Source organism: Oncorhynchus masou, chromosome 23 (assembly GCF_036934945.1).
Source record: "Oncorhynchus masou masou isolate Uvic2021 chromosome 23, UVic_Omas_1.1, whole genome shotgun sequence".
Lineage (NCBI taxonomy): Eukaryota > Metazoa > Chordata > Actinopteri > Salmoniformes > Salmonidae > Oncorhynchus > Oncorhynchus masou.
The window spans coordinates 64168421-64188514 of record NC_088234.1 but is presented as its reverse complement, the minus strand read 5'-3'; the positions used below and the strand labels follow the sequence as shown (position 1 = coordinate 64188514).

At 41.8% G+C, this 20094-nt stretch overlaps 1 pseudogene; it reads left to right on the top strand.

Moving 5' to 3' along the window:
* Positions 1-3123: 3123 nt before the first annotated feature.
* LOC135511195 (semaphorin-4G-like) overlaps positions 3124-20094 on the top strand; it is a 38383-nt pseudogene continuing 21412 nt past the window's right edge.

Sequence of the window (20094 nt, the reverse complement as noted above, 5' to 3'; positions counted from 1 at the left end):
GGTGAATGGAAGGGAAGCTAGAGACACTATGTCATGCTGAAACAGAGGGTGAATGGAAGGGAAGCTAGAGACACGATGTCATGCTGCAACAGAGGGGGAAACGGAAGGGAAGCTAGAGACACTATGTCATGCTGCAACAGAGGGGGAAATGGAAGGGAAGCTGGAGACACTATGTCATGCTGCAACAGAGAGGGAACTGAAGGGAAGCTAAAGACACTATGTCATGCTGCAACAGAGAGGGAACTGAAGGGAAGCTAGATACACTATGTCATGCTGCAACAGAGGGGGAAACGGAAGGGAAGCTAGAGACACTATGTCATGCTGCAACAGAGAGGGAACTGAAGGGAAGCTAGAGACACTATGTCATGCTGCAACAGAGAGGGAACTGAAGGGAAGCTAGCGACACTATGTCATGCTGCAACAGAGAGGAAACTGAAGGGAAGCTAGAGACACTATGTCATGCTGCAACAGAGAGGGAACTGAAGGGAAGCTAGAGACACAATGTCATGCTGCAACAGAGAGGAAACTGAAGGGAAGCTAGAGACACTATGTCATGCTGCAACAGAGAGGGAACTGAAGGGAAGCTAGAGACTTTATGTCATGCTGCAACAGAAAGGAAACTGAAGGGAAGCTAGAGACACTATGTCATGCTGCAGAGAGGGAACTGAAGGGAAGCTAGAGACACTATGTCATGCTGCAACAGAGAGGGAACTGAAGGGAAGCTAGAGACACTATGTCATGCTGCAACAGAGAGGGACCTGAAGGGAAGCTAGAGACACTATGTCATGCTGCAACAGAGAGGGAACTGAAGGGAAGCTAGAGACACTATGTCATGCTGCAACAGAGAGGGAACTGAAGGGAAGCTAGAGACAGTGAAATAAATAAATTTAAATAGACATTACAATAAAGACATTACTAATGTCATATTATGTATATATAATGTATATATATGGTGTTGTAACAATGTACCAATGGTTAAGTACACAAGGGATAATAAATAAGCATAAATATGGGTTGTATTTACAATGGTGTTTGTTCTTCACTGGTTGCCCTTTTCTTGTGGCAACAGGTCACAAATCTTGCTGCTGTGATGGCACACTGTGGACTTTCACCCAGTAGATATGGGAGTTTATCAAAATTGGATGTGTTTTCGAATTCTTTGTGGATCTGTGTAATCTGAGGGAAATATGTCTCTCTAATATTGTAGTGGCTTCCTTTCGTCTTTACCATAGCCACTGCCCAAGCCTGAAGCGGGGTTGTTTGGTACGCATACAGTCCACACTCAAGGTTTCCAAACGGCCAAACATTCGATGACATCCAGGGATATGGTGCAACAAAAATGTTTATTCTTCTTATATCTAACAAATAAATGATTCTCCAATCAACTTAAAGCAGAGAATACTTGATATGGAAAATACATATTATGACCTGTCTGTATGTCTGTATGGTCAAAAAACTATACCGCTCCCGCATCTAGCAAGGACCTCTCCCGAAGGCCCAACTTCCTGCCTTTATCCTAACACACTTACCACAATACAATGAACAGGCAAGAGGGGGGGGCAAAAACTGAGTTACACTAACAACACTAAGAACAAATGAATATATCTCAATCAGTTAAATATAAATCATAAAGGTACGTACCTAATATTTCATCATTTACATTAATATTTAATATATTTACACAAATGTACATGGAGCTCCATATGTTCGGTCTTTTATACAAATATGTCAAAATCGGCTCTAAAAAATATGGTCATACATAGGGCAGGAGGTTAGGAAGTGCAGCTCAGTTTCCACCTCATTTTGTGGGCAGTGAGATCATAGCATGTCTTCTCTTGAGAGCCATGTCTTCCTACGGTGGCCTTTCTCAATAGCAAGGCTATGCTCACTGAGTCTGTACATAGTCAAGGCTTTCCTTAAGTTTGGGTCATGCACAGTAGTCAGGTATTCTGCCGCTGTGTACTCTCTGTGTAGGGCCAAATAGCATTCTAGTTTGCTCTGTTTTTTTTGTTAATTCTTTCCAATGTGTCAAGTAATTATCTTTTTGTATTATCATGATTTGGTTGGGTCTAATTGTGCTACTGGGTCAAATTGTGCTGCTGTCCTGGGGCTCTGTGGGGTTTGTTTGAGTTTGTGAACAGATATATCTACCTATATCTCTCTCCCTCTCTCTATCTATCTATATATTTCTCTCTCCCTCTCTATCTACATCTCAATTCAATTCAATTCAATTCAAGGGCTTTATTGGCATGGGAAACATGTGTTAACATTGCCAAAGCAAGTAAGGTAGATAATATATAAAGTGAATATATAAAGTGAAATCTATATCCCCTTCTCTCTCTCTATCTGTATCTCTCCCCCTCTCTCTCTCTATATATATATATCTATATATATATATATATATATATATATATCCCTCTCTCTATCTATATCTCCCTCTCTCCCTCTATCTATATATCTCCCTCTCTCTCCCTCTATCTATATTTTTCCCTCTCTCTATCTATCTATCTATCTCTCCCTCTCTCTCTATATGTATATATCTATATCTCTCTCTATATATATATCTATATCTCTCCCTCTCTATATATCTATATCTATATCTCTCTCTATCTCAATCTCTCTCCCTCTCTCCCTCTATCTATATCTCTCCCTATCTCAATATATATCTATATCCCTCCCTCTCTCTATATATATATATATCTCTCCCTCTCTCTCTCTATCTATATAGATATTGGGGTGGCAGGGTAGCTTAGTGGTTCGAGCGTTGGACTAGTAACTGGAAGGTTGCAAGTTCAATCCCCTGAGCTGAGAAGGTACAAATCTGTCGTTCTGCCCCTGAACAAGGCAGTTAACCCACTGTTCCTAGGCCATCATTGTAAATAAGAATTTGTTCTTAACTGACTTGACTGGTTAAATAAAGGTAAAATAAATAAATATATATGATCTATATCTCTCCCTCTCTATAGCTCGCCCTCTATCTATATATCTCTCTCCATCTATATCTATCTCTCCCTCTCTCTCTCTCCCTCTCTCTAACTATATCTATCTCTCTCCAACTATATCTCTCTCCCAGCGACATGTTTTTTACCCTTCTCTCTAAGTTCTTTCTCTCCACACAACGGACAACAGTCTCTCTCTCATTCGTCTGCAGCCTGTAGTAACCCTCCTAGCTAGATGTCGTTCCTCCATCTCTTCAACCGAAAGGTAATGTTATTCTCTCCTTTTCTCTGGGGATTTATCTTCCCTTAGTGCTTTAACTTTCACATTATTTTCATACTTTAGAATTTTCATTACATTCCATCACTATCTTACCTCAAAGTCTTTACTTGGTTTATTATACATATTACACAGTAGTTGGTTGATTAATACACATGCTATTTGTGAAGTTAGGATGTTACAGTAATGATTGCTGTGGTTATGATGTTAATAATTGCTATGTTTATGATGATAATGATTTATGTGGTTATGATGATAATGATTGCTGTGGTTATGATGTTACAGTAATGATTGCTGTGGTTATGATGATAATGATTGCTGTGGTTATTTTATTAATGATTGCTGGGGTTATGATGATAATGATTGCTGTGGTTATGATGATAATGATGGCTGTGGTTATGATGATAATGATTGCTGTGGTTATGGTAATAATGATTTCTGTGGTTATGATGTTAATGATTGCTGTGGTTATGATGTTACAGTAATGATTGCTGTGGTTGTAATGTTAATGATTGCTGTGGTTATGATGTTAATGATTGCTGGGGTTATGATGTTAATGATTGCTGTGGTTATGGTAATAATGATTGATGTGGTTATGATGTTAATGATTGCTGTGGTTATGGCAATAATGATTGCTGTGGTTATGATGTTAATGATTGCTGTGGTTATGATGTTAATGATTGCTGTGGTTATGATGTTACAGTAATGATTGCTGTGGTTATGATGTTAATGATTGCTTTGGTTGTAATGTTAATGATTGCTGGGGTTATGATGTTAATGATTGCTGTGGTTATGATGATAATGATTGATGTGGTTATGATGTTAATGATTGCTGTGGTTATGATTTTAATGATTGCTGTGGTTATGATGTTAATGATTGCTGTGGTTATGATGATAATGATTGCTGTGGTTATGATGTTAATGATTGCTGTGGTTATGATGTTAATGATTGCTGTGGTTATGATGATAATGATTGCTATGGTTGTAATGTTACCGTAATAATTAATGTGGTTGTGATGTTAATGATTGCTGTGGTTGTAATGTTTCCGTAATAATTAATGTGGTTGTGATGTTAATGATTGCTGTGGTTGTAATGTTACCGTAATAATTAATGTGGTTGTGGTGTTAATGATTGCTGTGGTTGTGATGTTACCATAATGATTAATGTGCTTGTGATGTTACCGTAATGATTAATGTGGTTGTGATGTTTCAGTAATGATTGCTTTGGTTGTGATGTTACTGTAATGATTCATGTGCTTGTGATCTAAATGATTGCTATGGTTGTGATGTTACCGTAATGATTAATGTGGTTGTGATGTTTCAGTAATGATTGCTTTGGTTGTGATGTTACTGTAATGATTCATGTGCTTGTGATCTAAATGATTGCTATGGTTGTGATGTTACCGTAATGATTAATGTGGTTGTGATGTTTCAGTAATGATTGCTTTGGTTGTGATGTTACTGTAATGGTTCATGTGCTTGTGATCTAAATGATTGCTATGGTTGTGATGTTACCGTAATGATTAATGTGGTTGTGATGTCTCAGTAATGATTGCTTTGGTTATGATGTTGATGATTGCTGAATGCATAAATGTACGTTACTGAAGAGTTTGGAGTTTGACAACAGTTCCTGGCATCAATACGTAGATTAGACATGTGTAGATGACATTGGATAAAGTCTGACATTTTTTCTCTCTAGATGGAACCTGCAGCAAGTAGATGAACCAGCCGGTTCAGCCTTCAGACCAGAGGGAGAGAGAATCCAGTGCTTGTTGGTGTGCTGTATATGTGTGTGTGTGTGTCTGCCGAGAGAAGAGAGGACTGCCTTCCAGTGTGTGTGTGTCGAAGTGACAGTGTTTCATTGCTTGAGCGGGAGAGTGAGTGTGCGAGTTTCTTGCTCTGAATAGTAGGAGACCGGCAGCTCACTAGTGTGTGTTCATGTGAATGGATGCATGAGCGTGCGAAGGAGAGTGTGTTTTTCCACAGTGTGTGTGTGTGTGTGTGTCCTCCTCTCTGAGGAGTAGTCGGAGGGCAACTCTCTCCCCCTGGCGGGTGTGTGTGTAGATGGCAGTGTGTGTGTGTTCTGCCCTGTCCTCCCTTCTCCTGCTCCTGAGCTGTGGTGTAGCGGGAGGATACCCCTTCAGAGCCCCCATAGACCTGGATGTCACCCCCAGGATCACTGTGACTACCAGCGGTAAGCACACACACGCGCACACACACACACACGCACGCGCACACACACACACACACACACACACACACACACACACACACACACACACACACAATAGATATGTAGAGGGTGTCATGACGTTGGCCTGTTGGGGGAGGTTTATGACCCCCCTAAATACCTTTCCCCTTTTCTCTCTCTCTACTTTATAGAGTTGACTCTTGTAAAGCCTTTGTAACATAGAGAGTCTGGTAACATCCAAAGGTGGGAAACGGAACCATATTTCGATAATCCAACCAGTTGAAAATATGTGTTGGCACTTAATGAATATGATCTCAGATCAGTTGCTGTCTGAGACATTACCACTAATGACAGGATGACATAAACTGTATCTTGGAAAGTTGACACATTCTAGTTATCAGATTCACATGGAATTGTTGTGCAATTTAAATGTTTAAATATGAAACTATTTGTGAAAAGATTCAATGTAATTTTAGCTTCTTAAATGAGAGAACAGTTTGTCATAGAGAAACTCTGCTCACTCAGAGGTCCAAGTGAACAGACTTTGGTTGTAAACTATGAAGCACGCCCTTCTTTCACCACTATATAAACCAGTTGACGGAAATTCAACTTTCTGTTCCGAGCACGTGAGGACGACGCTCCTACGTTAAAAGGGCCCAAATAATAACCTAACGAAATTAGCATCGTGTTCAATGTGAAGGTGACGATCGACACACAGAAAGGATGAATTTAAACTATACCAGCCAGAATATAGCTCGAGCTTAAAAGTATGGCAACTTGGTATGAACTTTGAACTCTTATTCACTCCAGAAGTGATACCTCCTAACCGTTGAGTTAGCAGCAGCCGCTGCAAATTTGAGCGAGGAAAGGATGGATGACGTATCCCATCTAAGACACACAATGATACTACAACGTATCTAGTTTACCACCAGAGACATTCTTCAGAGGACAGGTGATCCCTGCTGGGCGACCCGGCCTTCCATCCACGACCAACCTATTGAAGCGCAGCTCAGAGTAAATTTTCCTTGCAATTTCCTTTTCCAATGGATGGTCATTTAGAATGCATAAGACTCTGTATTTACGATAGCACAGCTTCTTCCTTTGTTACTCAGTCTTCCCGCTCTTTCATTCAAAACCCAACCCCCTTTCTTTGTGTAACCAGCCGTCATATCTCTTCCGTCCGCTAGGGACGTTTTCCTTTATGACATCATTTGTAATCAATGTATCTCCCATTCTGTGTAGATGTAATTCTGTGTGATTATTTGGGTATTTAGTAAATAAATAATTAAACCCAATTTTGTATTGCTGATTCAACTTGTTAGCCAGGGTTCGTGAAGATAACCAAGAATTTACAACTTTCAGATGAGACTGAATTAAGTGAAGATTAAATATTGACTGCTACTTAAAGACTACTAGGTCTTTAAGAGTTTAGTCAGAAGATAACAGCTCTATAAACACTCTTTCGTGGTGCCCCAACTTTCTAGTTAATTACATTTACATGATTAGCGTAATCAGGTAATATTAATTACAGAGAAATGGTTTTATAGAATAGCAGGTCATATCACTTAAGCCGGCATAGCCAAAGACACGACAAGGCCAGGAGAAAAGTATTGCTTTGGAGACCCTTTCCTCCCCATCCCTCTCCCTATTTCTCTCTCTCTCTCTTTCTGCCTCTCTGACTCGATAATCCACTGTGCAAACGACTAACTCTGGGAGGCCATAATGTTTGAGCTTAAAACAGAGCAAGAGAGAGGGAGAGAGAGAAAAAAGGACAGCTGTACTCTCACACCTGTGTGTGTGTGTGTGTGTGTGTGTGTGTGTGTGTGTGTGTGTGTGTGTGTGTGTGTGTGTGTGTGTGTGTGTGTGTGTGTGTGTGTGTGTGTGTGTGTGTGTGTGTGTGTGTGTGTCTCTCTCTCTCTTTGGAATGTCCCAGAGTGAATACAAATCTGTCTGTGGTTTTATGCAATCACATCTGGAAGAGTCTATTTGGTCAATGGTTCTCCACTTCTCCCCCCTTCTCTCCTCTTTTCCTCCCTTCTCTCCTCTTCTCCCCCCTCCTCTCCTCTTCTCCTCCCTTATCTCCTCTTGTCCTCCCTTCTCTCCTCTTCTCCTCCCTTCTCTCCCCTTCTCCTCCCTTCTCTCCTCTTCTCCCCCCTTCTCTCCTCTTCTCCTCCCTTCTCTCCTCTTCTCCTCCCTTCTCTTCTCCTCTTCTCTTATCTCACTCATTCTAAATAAACAATTTATCTCTCCTCCTTCTTTCTCATGTTCTTTCCCATGTCCTTTCTCATGTCTTTTCTCATTCCTCTCCTTTTCCTCCATGACTTGCTTGCCGCACCAATCCCTCCTCCCTATTAGACTTGGCTCCCTCTCTCTCTTCCTTCAAGTCTTTATTCTCTCGTCCTTCTCTTTCTTAAGTCTGTATTTTTGTCCTGTCATCACTGTGGCTTTTATCTGCACACTTTTACTAATCTCTTTCATCTAAACGTTACCATGGCAACACTCCAAGCCCACCACAGGGTGGTTAAAATACACACCTAACCTGAAAGGTAGACACAGCGAAATTATGTTGCCGCGAGCAGCACCGCAGATATTGAGATAAGTGAGATGCAAGACTTTGCTCTCACACAGTCACACACAGTATCTGCACATGTGCACGGGTTCCCTTCACTTTGTTCACAGCGTGGAAGCCAGGGCACCAAAACGGGGGAGAAGTTGAGCCTCGCGCTTCAACCCTCTTAGTTCTAGCGGAAATTGACCCACTATGCTGTTTACTTTCTGGATCTACATCATAGCCTATCGCTGAGTCTGATTGATGCTTTGGGAGGTGGTGACTTCCACTGTAAACATTACATAGTTTGAAAGATCCCGTGTGGCTCAGTTGGTAGAACATGGTGCTTGCAATGCCAGGGTTGTGGGTTCAACCCCCACGGGTGGCCAGTAAGAAAATACATGCATTTACTACTGATAAATGAATAAAATGTGACATGAAAGCTCAACAGAAAGAAAGGTTAAGAGTGGAGTGGGGCAAGTAGACATTAACGTGTGTGAAGTTTTTTCCAAAATGAAGACATTGTACTGTGACACAGTCGGTATGGAAAAGAAGCCTTGTGTGTTGACCTTGTACATAGGTGGTAAAGAGACTAGGTGGTGAGAAGATTGGCGGATGCACACAATTCTATGCTTAATGTGTATCAACGTAAAACATGTTTGAGTGTATATACAGTTCAAGTTGGAAGTTTACATACACTTAGTTTGGAATCATTAAAACTCTTTTAATGACTTTTGGCAAGTCGGTTAGGACATCTACTTTGTGCATGACACAAGTAATTTTTCCAACAATTGTTTACAGACAGATAATTTCACTTAAAATTCACTGTATCACAATTCCAGTGGGTCAGAAGTTTACATACACTAAGTTGACTGTGCCATTAAACAGCTTAGAAAATTCCAGAAAATTATGTAATGCCTTTAGAAGCTTCTGCTAATTAACATCATTTGAGTCAATAGGAGGTATACCTGTGGATGTATTTCAAAGCCTACCTCAAACTCAGTGACTGTTTGCTTGAAATCATGGGAAAATCAAAAGAAATCAGCCAATACCTCATCAAAAAATTGTAGACCACAAGTCTGGTTCATCCTTGGGAGCAATTTCCAAATGCCTGAAGGTACCACGTTCATCTGTACAAACAATAGTACGCAAGCATAAACACCATGGGACCACGCAGCCGTCATACCGCTCAGGAAGGAGACGTGTTCTGTCTCCTAGAGATGAACGTACTTTGGTGCGAAATATAATAATAATAATATATCCCATTTAGCAGACGCTTTTGTCCAAAGCGACTTACAAGTCGGCTGGGGCCACTACTTTTGCATATGGGTGGCCCCAGTGGGAATCGAACCCACGACGCTTGGCGTTGCAAGCGCCATGCTCTACCGACTGAGCCACACAGGACGCAAATCAATCCCAGAACAACAGCAAAGGACCTTGTGAAGATGCTGGAGGAAACAGGTGCAAAAGCATCTATATCCAGAGTAAAACGAGTCCTATATCGGCATAACCTGAAAGGCCGCTCAGCAAGGAAGAAGCCACTGCTCCAAAACCGCCATAAAAAAGCCAGACTACGGTTTGCAATTGCAAATTGCAATGGGGACAAAGATCATACTTTTAGGAGAAATGTCCTCTGGTCTGATGAAACAAAAATATAACTGTTTGGCCGTAATGACCATCGTTATGTTTGGAGGAAAAAGAGGGAGGCTTGCAAGCCGAAGAACACCATCCCAACCATGAAGCACAGGGGTGGCAGCATCATGTTGTGGGGGTCCTTTGCTGCAGGAGGGACTGCTGCACTTCACAAAATAGATGGCATCACGAGGGAGGAAATGATGTGGATATATTGAAGCAACATCTCAAGACATCAGTCAGGAAGTTCAAGCTTGGTCGCAAATGGGTTTTCCAAATGGACAAAGATCCCAAGCATACTTCCTAAGTTGTGGCAAAATGGCTTAAGGACAACAAAGTCAAGCTATTGGAGTGTCCATCACAAAGCCCTGACCTCAATCCTATCAGAAATTTGTGGGCAGAACTGAAAAAGCGTGGGCGATCAAGGATGCCTACAAACCTGACTTAGTTACACCAGGTCTATCAGGAGGAATGGGCCAAAATTCATCCATCTTATTGTGGGAAGCTTGTGGAAGGCTACCCGAAACGTTTGACCCAAGTTAAACAATTTAAAGGCAACGCAACCAAATACCAATTGAGGGTATGTAAACTTCTAACCAACTGGGAATGTGATGAAAGAAACAAAGGCTGAAATAAATCATTCTCTCTACTATTATTCTGACATTTCACATTCTTAAAATAAAGTAGTGATCCTAACTGACCTAAGACAGGGCATTTTTACTAGGATTAAATGTCAGGAATTGTGAAAAACGGAGTTTAAATGTATTTGGCTAAGGTGCATGTAAACTTCTGACTTCAACTGTTTCTGAAAACTGTGTTCTGAATTTCTGACCTGATCAGCTGAGGCCCCTTCAAAATATTTACTCAGTAAATAAAGTACACAGGATCTCTCCCTCTCTCATAAACACAAACACACTGTAATTAAAGGTGACAAACAGAATCGCTCATTAATGAGTTGAATAGCAGAGACGGTATGTGAGAATCCAGTATGTGTATTCCCAGTCAAGTTTAGCCGTAGCTGGTCAAACTAAGGCCCATGAATAATTCTTACCATGTACTGTCAGACTTTCAGGTCAACCCTGATGGGATTAAACCCCAGCCTGAGGCGGAGTTGAACTCTGACCGTTAGTATCCCCTGACCCCTCAGTGACCTCTGGATCCTCTCTCTCCCTCTACCACGCTTGGATTGTGTGTGTGAGGGAGGAAGGAAGGGTGATGTTGTCGTTCCTCTTAGGTGTGTGTGCGTTCATGTGTTCGCCTATTTGTGTGTTGGGTGTGTCGTAGTGAGATACAACACACTCATTGTCTCTGCAAACACTCATTGTCTCTGCAAACACTCATTGTCGCTGCAACACACTCATTGTCTCTGCAACACACTCATTGTCTCTGCAACACACTCATTGTCTCTGCAACACACTCATTGTCTCTGCAACACACTCATTGTCTCTGCAACACACTCATTGTCTCAGCAAACACTCATTGTCGCTGCAACACACTCATTGTCTCTGCTCCCAATGACAGGCACATTGTGTATACTGTGTGTGGGTGTGTGAGTGTGGGTTGTTCGTGGATGCACATGCATCAGTGTGTGTGAATGGCCTTGTCTTTCACAGTTGTGCTTGCAGAGGACATCTCACATGATTCCAGGGGAGAGAATAGAATAGGCTGGTTATACAATCACCCAGAAGGAATGTAATATGGCCGCTGTCCTTTGTGTCTGATTACAGTTTTTCTCAGTCGCTTTGGTGCATTTTTCACATCATCCCTAACATGTGCAAAATAATACGTGCATTTCTCAGAACAATTTGTACAAACTGCAATACAATAGATATCTTTCTAGAGTTAGTCAGTCACTAAAAATCCTTAGTACATATCTCAAAAGTAAATATTCATGCCAATGATCATGTCAGTTTCATCAGAATGAGTCAATGAGTCATTGAGTCATTGTTCACGAACAAGGTCGTCAAAATGTTTAGGCATGTTGTCAATGTAACTGTGTACTTTGACAGTATTACCTGATGTAAACTTAGGCTACAGTTTGGATGACCGTTACTTTATTGAAAATGCACAAGGCTGCACTTCTATGGCATATATCAATTTCAACAGTACTATTTACATATTACTGTATGTGGGTTATTGATTGAATGAGACTGGACAACCCAAGGGGCACAAAGGAAAAAAAACAAAATTCGAAAGAAACACAGGAAACCACCCCTAAGGCACAACTTTGCCCGCAGCATTGTTGTGCTGTCTCTACACATCCAGACGTTCCTGTCTGTCGGCCCACATATTCTCATCCACATCACACCGGATAATTTCTCTTCCAATGCAACATGGAAAGAATATTTTGGAATGCCTTATCCATCCTCTGCAGGCGTCTACTGTGATGTCCTCACATGCTGCATCCATTGCAGCCAGCAGGGTCATCTGTGTGTGTGGCTGACGATCGTACACCTTCCATCTCCATGCTGAAAAGAACTCCTCAATTGGGTTAAGGAATGGTGAATAAGGTGGGAGGAATTCTATGAGCATCCTCGGGTGGGTCACAAACCATGCCTTATGATGTTTTATCGATGGAAACTCACATTATCACAAATGACCACATACTTTGGCAAATCCTCTCTAAACAGACCCCTCTCATCATCAGGGATGAGAGCCCTGTAGAGAGTCTCTAAAAAGTTGAGTAAATGCTGGGTGTTGTATGGCCCTATAAGGGGGATATGAGTTAGGGCACCATGCTCCGAAATAGCAGCACACATGGTGATATTTCCTCCCCGTTGGCCTGGCAAATCCACAGTAGCTCTGTGACCGATGATATTCCGACCCCGCCTTCTGCATTTGGTCAGGTTGAAGCCAGCCTCATCTACGTATACAAAGTTGTGAGAGGGTTCACTTGATTCCAACTCCATTATACGCTATATCCCAGAACACACAGTTTAATTTGTTTTGGTAAGGAAGAGTGACATAAAATGTACATATATTGCATGATCATTCCACAGCAATGGAAATGTGTGCAGTTTTTGCTTACTGTACTGTATATCACTATAAAATGTTGCTGTAAAGTAGCTACATAGATATATGTTTTACCCGTACATACTGGTACCGTAGCTCCGTAACTCTGTCCTCATTCCTTTGGAATGGTACACGGTACAGCTGTTTCATACTCATCTGGTTTCTATGCAGCACCCTGTCGATGGTTCAGATGCTAATCGTATGGATGTTTTTAAAGACATCGTTGTCTTCTATAATGGTCCTTTTGTATTTCCCTGAGTCTCATGGCATTGTTTGCTCGGGCCATGGTGCAAATAGCCTCCTCCTGTTGAGGTGTGAAAAGGCGTCCTCTGCCACCAGTTTGAGGTCATCTTGCAGTCCTATGTGGGGAAAAATGCAATGATGCATCGCACACTTTCACATAGACGAAAACTATGCGAACACACATTTTACAGTAAAACATACAGGTGGGTGCATGTAAGGTGCAGTATGTATCTGCATAGAGTATATTTCTGTATGCTGTGAAATACAAGTGGACTACTGTAATATGAAGCATTGTAGGAAGTATACAGTATACTGCTTATATACAGTAACAGTGCACTGTACATTGGTGGACATACCTGTTCTCTCTTCGAAACGTTTTAACTATTGAGAACACGGTTGATCTCCCAATATTCGGCTGCACCCTTCGACCCGCCTCAGCCACTGTAAGGCCATGATTGACAACATGGTCTACAATAGTGGCCCTTATGTCATCAGATATGCGCCTATGTCCTCTTCTGCCTCTTCCTCTGTTTTGCCTTCCACCACGCATCCTTGCTCCTCTTCTTCCTCCTCTTGGCTGTTGACCCTGTTCGTTTCCTGGTCCATCCATTATTGGAAAATTGCAACTCTGTGTTGTGGTCTGTCTATATATGCTTGCCAATTGATTCTTCATGAGATGCACATTTGAGCAATTTAGACAACTGGTTGATTGTTGGTTGAACTAACACTTTACATTCCTTCATGAGTGAGGGTCAATTTCACCTGCACGATTCATCAATTCATGTGTTTGTACAAAAGGTCTAATAGAAATGTGTGTAAAACTATGCTTGACAGTTTATGACAAATAGTTCAACAATTTTGCATGTAATGGCTTATGCAAGGAACCAATGCCTAGATGTTTTGACTATTCAACAGAGAACCATCTACTATATTTTACTATATTTTGATCAACATGACATGAGCAATTGATAATGTGGAAAAAAGCTGACACTTGTACATTATCAATTGCAATTTGTTCAAAGGAATAAGAAATGGCTTTAATGATGTGCACAAGTGACTAGATGATTTGGAATTTGTACAAGTAGTATCAAGAATTGCACCAAAGCGACTGAGAAAAACTGTAATCCCAATGGGAAGTCAAAAACATGTAGAAAGATGGGATTTCAAACCTAGTATAAGAAATGAAACACAAATGTACCAGTTAGGCTGGACATTCACATGAGCAACACAAACACAGTTAGGCTGGACATTCACATGAGCAACACAAACATAGTTAGGCTGGACATTCACATGAGCAACACAAACACAGTTAGGCTGGACATTCACATGAGCAACACAAACACAGTTAGGCTGGACATTCACATGAGCAACACAAACACAGTTAGGCTGGACATTCACATGAGCAACACAAACACAGTTAGGCTGGACATTCACATGAGCAACACAAACACAGTTAGGCTGGACATTCACATGAGCAACACAAACACAGTTAGGCTGGACATTCACATGAGCAACACAAACACAGTTAGGCTGGACATTCACATGAGCAACACAAACACAGTTAGGCTGGACATTCACATGAGCAACACAAACACAGTTAGGCTGGACATTCACATGAGCAACACAAACACAGTTAGGCTGGACATTCACATGAGCAACACAAACATAGTTAGGCTGGACATTCACATGAGCAACACAAACATAGTTAGGCTGGACATTCACATGAGCAACACAAACACAGTTAGGCTGGACATTCACATGAGCAACACAAACATAGTTAGGCTGGACATTCACATGAGCAACACAAACACAGTTAGGCTGGACATCCACATGAGCAACACATGGCCTAACTTCACCCATTTTCTACCAAGTTATCCAGCAACCTAGTTTAATACATATAAAGCATGTAAGGGTGGTTTCCCAGACAGACTTAAGTCTATTTCTAAACTAACACACAGTAGAGGTTGTCCCTTGGAGGTGCTTCTTAGTCCAGAGAGATCGGCCCATAGAGAAGCACCTGTTTTCCAGGGAAATCAGCCCATAGAAAAGCACTTGTCAGTCCAGGGATATCAGCCCATAGAGAAGCACTTGTCAGTCCAGGGATATCAGCCCATAGAGAAGCACTTGTTAGTCCAGGGATATCAGCCCATAGAGAAGCACTTGTCAGTCCAGGGATATCAGCCCATAGAGAAGCACTTGTCAGTCCAGGGATATCAGCCCATAGAGAAGCACTTGTTAGTCCAGGGATATCAGCCCATAGAAAAGCACTTGTCAGTCCAGGGATATCAGCCCATAGAAAAGCACTTGTCAGTCCAGGGATATCAGCCCATAGAAAAGCAATTGTCAGTCCAGGGAAATCAGCCCATAAAGAAAGGAGCTACACAGTACACTCATTGTAAAATATTTTTTATAAAAAAGGTGCTATCTAGAACCTAAAAGGGTTCTTTGGTTGTCCCCATAGGAGAACCCTTAGAAGAGCCTTTTTTTGTTCCAGGAATAACCCTTTCCACAGAGGATCCTACAAGGAACCAAAAAGGGTTCTCCTACGGAGACAACTGAAGAACCCTTTGGAACTCTTTTTAATTATTTGTGAAATGTGTGACCACTCAGCCATGGCCTTAGATAAGTGTCTTCTTAATAACAGCTAAGATGCTACTAGCTACTAGTACCTTCACAGAGCTCAGATAAGTATATTCTTAATTAAGGATGACTCCAACAATGTACCAATATTCTAACATACACGTCTGTACTTAGACGTCAGTTTGGCATAAAGGAGAGGGCACTGCCTAATCCACTGGCTGCCCTAGCGTCAACATCCCCCGGACACAAACTAGTAGCTAGCTAGATGGAGATCACTGAGGTTATTTTTAATGAGTCCATTTCACAAGTGACTAGTTTGCTTCAACTGCCTTCACTAAAACCACTGCAAAGGTCTTGCCTGCAAACTTTGGTTTAGAATCATGACCTTCTGGCATGTCTGCCTACAGGTTATGGTAAGAGTTTTTCATGAGCACAATTCCTGCCTGCATTTTCATCTCCACATAGCCACACTGGTGATTTGTTGGGATAGTTGTCTGTCTGATTCTTTCTCCCCTTTTCAAAGTTACCAAGACAGTCCACCATGATTCCCAGAACCTAGTCACTGCTGTAGCCTACACCCTCAGAAAAAAGTGCTATCTAGAACCTAAAAGGGTTCTTCGGCTGTCCCCATAGGAGACCCCTTCGAATAGCCCCTATTAGTTCCAGGTAGAACCCTTTGGGTTTCATGTAGAACCCTTTCCACATAGATTCTAACTGGAACTAAAAAGAGTTCTACCTGGAACCAAAAATGTTTCTATTGAGGAAACAAAAAGGGTTCCCTAATACAACGATGATGACTTTGATCACAGTTCCGGCCCTTAACATTGTATCAATACAGTGATGTAAATACTCTAGGGATGGTCACAGAGATTGACGGAAAACGTTGACTCCTGTATTAGAGACACAGATAGACTGACAATGAGAATGTATTGTAGTATACACTGATCACATCCAGATGAATGTCTGAGGCACCCACATAATCTTCAGTGGAGTTGACTGAGTATTGAGGTTGAATATAACAGGAAGGATTTTCATCTCATTGTATTATACATAGCCTTGGCGCCGAGATGGCTGCCACACTGGCCAGCTTGAATGTAAATGATTTCTGGCAGCCTGTCCTTTGTTCAATGGATATTTATCCTCCTACAAATGTCCAAATATTTTCTTCATCTATCTATCTCTAAAATACTAAAGACATGTACGTAAAATACATTTTGGGCACATTTCTCAAAGGAAAATGTTATTTAGAATAAAAAATGTACAACATATCAACAATTCCCTCTGGGCAAGTTTGGAGAATCTAAGGATCACCGCACATAAATTGAAGAAAATGAGTTGGCAAAAGTGTAACTTTGGGGAAATGGCATTTGAAGACAAGTACACTGAATTTAGACTACCACACACCAAACACCAAACCCTATTTAGACTTGATCACCATCTCTTCAAAGTAAGTTACTGCATACAGCTCTGAAAAACATTGATACCACTGCAAACGTTTCTCTGGTTTTACTATACGTATGTGTTTGGGTAAAATTACAATTTCGGTTTTATTCTATAAACTCCTGACAACAATTCTCCCAGATTCCAAATAAAAATATTGTCATTTAGAGCATTTATTTGCAGGTTAAAATAAGAAAAGTATTGTGCGAGATACTGTGGCTTGTAGGCCTCTCCAGGTCTTACAACCACTGGGAAATCTGGCGGAGGATCGGTGATGATCTGGGGGTGCTTCATTAATCAGACAGATTTGTCTTTGTGAAGGACGCATGAATCAAGCCACGTACAAGGTTGTCCTGGAAGACAATGTTCCCAAACTCTGAGGATTTGTTTTTCCAGCAGGACACTGCTCCATGCCACACAGCCAGGTCAAACAAGGTGTGGATGGAGGACCTAGAGGCAAAAGAAACGCACACCTTGGTGCAAGGTGCTGGCTAGCGGAGTAGAACACTTAAAAAAATAAAGGAGAGCTGTACACTCTAGGAGCTCAGATGCAATAATATTTATGTCCAACATTTTGACAGACAAGCTGTCTTCATCAGGGTAGAATGACAAACACTGCGAGATGACTCATCTCACCAGATCAAGACCCTGTCATGGCCAGCCCAGTCTCCAGACCTGAACCCCATTGAAAACCTCTGGAATGTGATCAAGAGGAAGATGGATGGTCACAAGCCATCAACACAGACGAGCTGCTTGAATTTTTGCGCCAGGAGTGGCATAAAGTCACCCAACATCAATGTGAAAGACTGGTGGAGAGCAGGCCAAGACGCATGAAAGCTGTGATTGAAAATCAGGGTGATTCCACCAAATATTGATTTCTGAACTCTTCCTAAGTTAAAACATTAGTATTGTGTTGTTAAAAAATGAATATGAACTTATTTCCTTTGCATTATTCGAGGTCTGACAATGCATCTTTTTTGTTATTTTGACCAGTTGCATTTTCGGCAAATAAATGCTCTAAATTACAATATTTTTATTTGGAATTTGGGAGAAACTGTCACGGCTTTCGTCTGTAGAAGGAGAGGCGGACCAAAATGCAGCGTGGTTGTTATTCATTGTACTTTAATAAAGAAACTGTACACGAATAAACTAACAAAACAACAAACGTGCAAAAACCTAAACCAGTCCTATCTGGTGCAAAACACAGAGACAGGAACAATCACCCACAAACACACAGTGAAACCCAGGCTACCTAAATATGGTTCCCAATCAGAGACAATGACTAACACCTGCCTCTGATTGAGAACCATATCAGGCCAGACATAGAAATAGACAAACAAGACATCCAACATAGAATGCCCACTCAGATCACACCCTGACCAAACAAAACATAGAAACATACAAAGTAAACTATGGTCGGGGTGTGACAGAAACGTTGTCAGTAGTTTATAGAATAAAACAGAAATGTTAATTTTACCCAAACGCATACCTATAAATAGTCAAACCAGAGAAAAGGATCATTTTTCAGTGGTCTCTTCATTTCTTCCAGAGCTGTATAGTCCAGATTGTTACATTCTCTATGAAACAGGCTTTGAATTTATGGATGTACTCTACCAGTCAAAGATATTAGAACACCTACTCATTTTAGGGTTTTTCTTTATTTTTACTATTTTCTACATTGTAGAATAATAGCGAAGACATCAAAACTAGGAAATAACATGTATGGAATCATGTAGTAACCTAAAAAGTGTTATAACAAATGCAAAAGGCTAATTACATTGCTGTTGCCCTAGGACACTCCTTCTGTATGTGGGTGTGTCTGTTGTACTGTACCTGTGATGGTTGAGTCATTGTTGCACTCGTCTTGTACAACTGGCTTTCTGCAGTTTAGCTGTACACTGGGTTAGCAATAGAGGCCAGCACTAGGCTGTAAGTACATGTAGTGTAAAGTTCACACACACACTAGTACCCCCCTCTGTGTCTGGTCATTACTATCTCACAGCCTCTCAACTGGATAACTAATTAGAACAGATACTAGGCTGCTGAGTCAGGTTCACACACACACACAGAGAGAGTAGCAGTGTCAATGGGGTCAGGGTGTACATGTTAGAGGTCACTTTAATAAATTGTTCTTTCCTCCATCTCTCTCTCTCTCTCTCTCTCTCTCTCTCTCTCTCTCTCTCCTTCACACACACTCTCTCCCTTTCCTCTCCTCTCCCCTTCTCTCTCACAAGTTCACACACACTCTCCCTTCCTCTCCTCTCCCCTTCTATCTCCCTTTCCTCTCCTCTTCTCTCTCTCACACTCTCTCACCTTCAATCACTCTCTCTCACACCTTCACACACACACACACACACACACACACTCTCACACCTTCACACACACTCTCTCACATCTTCACACACACACACTCTCTCACACTTTCACACACACACACACACACACACACACACACACACACACACACACACACACACACACACACACACACACACACACACACACACACACACACACACACTCTCACACCTTCACACACACACTCTCTCTCCCTCTCTCCCATTCTCTCTCTCGCTCATCTTCTCTCCCTCTCCCTCTCCCATCCCTCTATCTCCCCCCAGGTCTGTTGGGCTGCAGGCGTTTCCAGTCCTCAGTAGTGAACTACAGTACTCTGCTACTAAAGGAGGACATGGGTCTTCTCTACGTGGGGGCCCGAGGGGCTGTGTTCGCTCTCAACGCCACAGACATCTCAGACAGCACAGCTCGCACTGTAAGAGAGAGAGAGAGTGTGACATCAGGGAATTTACAGTAGATCATTTAGGATCCTACCCCTCCCAGGTCTTTTACACTGAACACCTCTATTGCTAGGTTAACAAACCCACCTTGTACCATCTAGGGCTGGCACGATTACCGGATCATCGTTTAACCTACCAGTATGGATGAAGACCGTCATGAAAATGAAATAACCGTCATGACCTTTATATTTTTTGCTGGATCTTACAGCTGACAGTCCAGTTCATTTCCGCGGTGACATGGACTCTTTACAATGTGATGAGACTATGTTGCTCCTTGCTGAAAAAGGCAAGGTGTTGTAGCAAACGAGTCAAATGTTTGCCTTGGCTCGTTCACTGGAGCCGCAGCACATGGAGCCGCAGCACATGGAGCCGCAGCACATGGAGCCGCAGCACATGGAGCCGCAGCACATGGAGCCGCAGCACATGCAGTCAGGAGT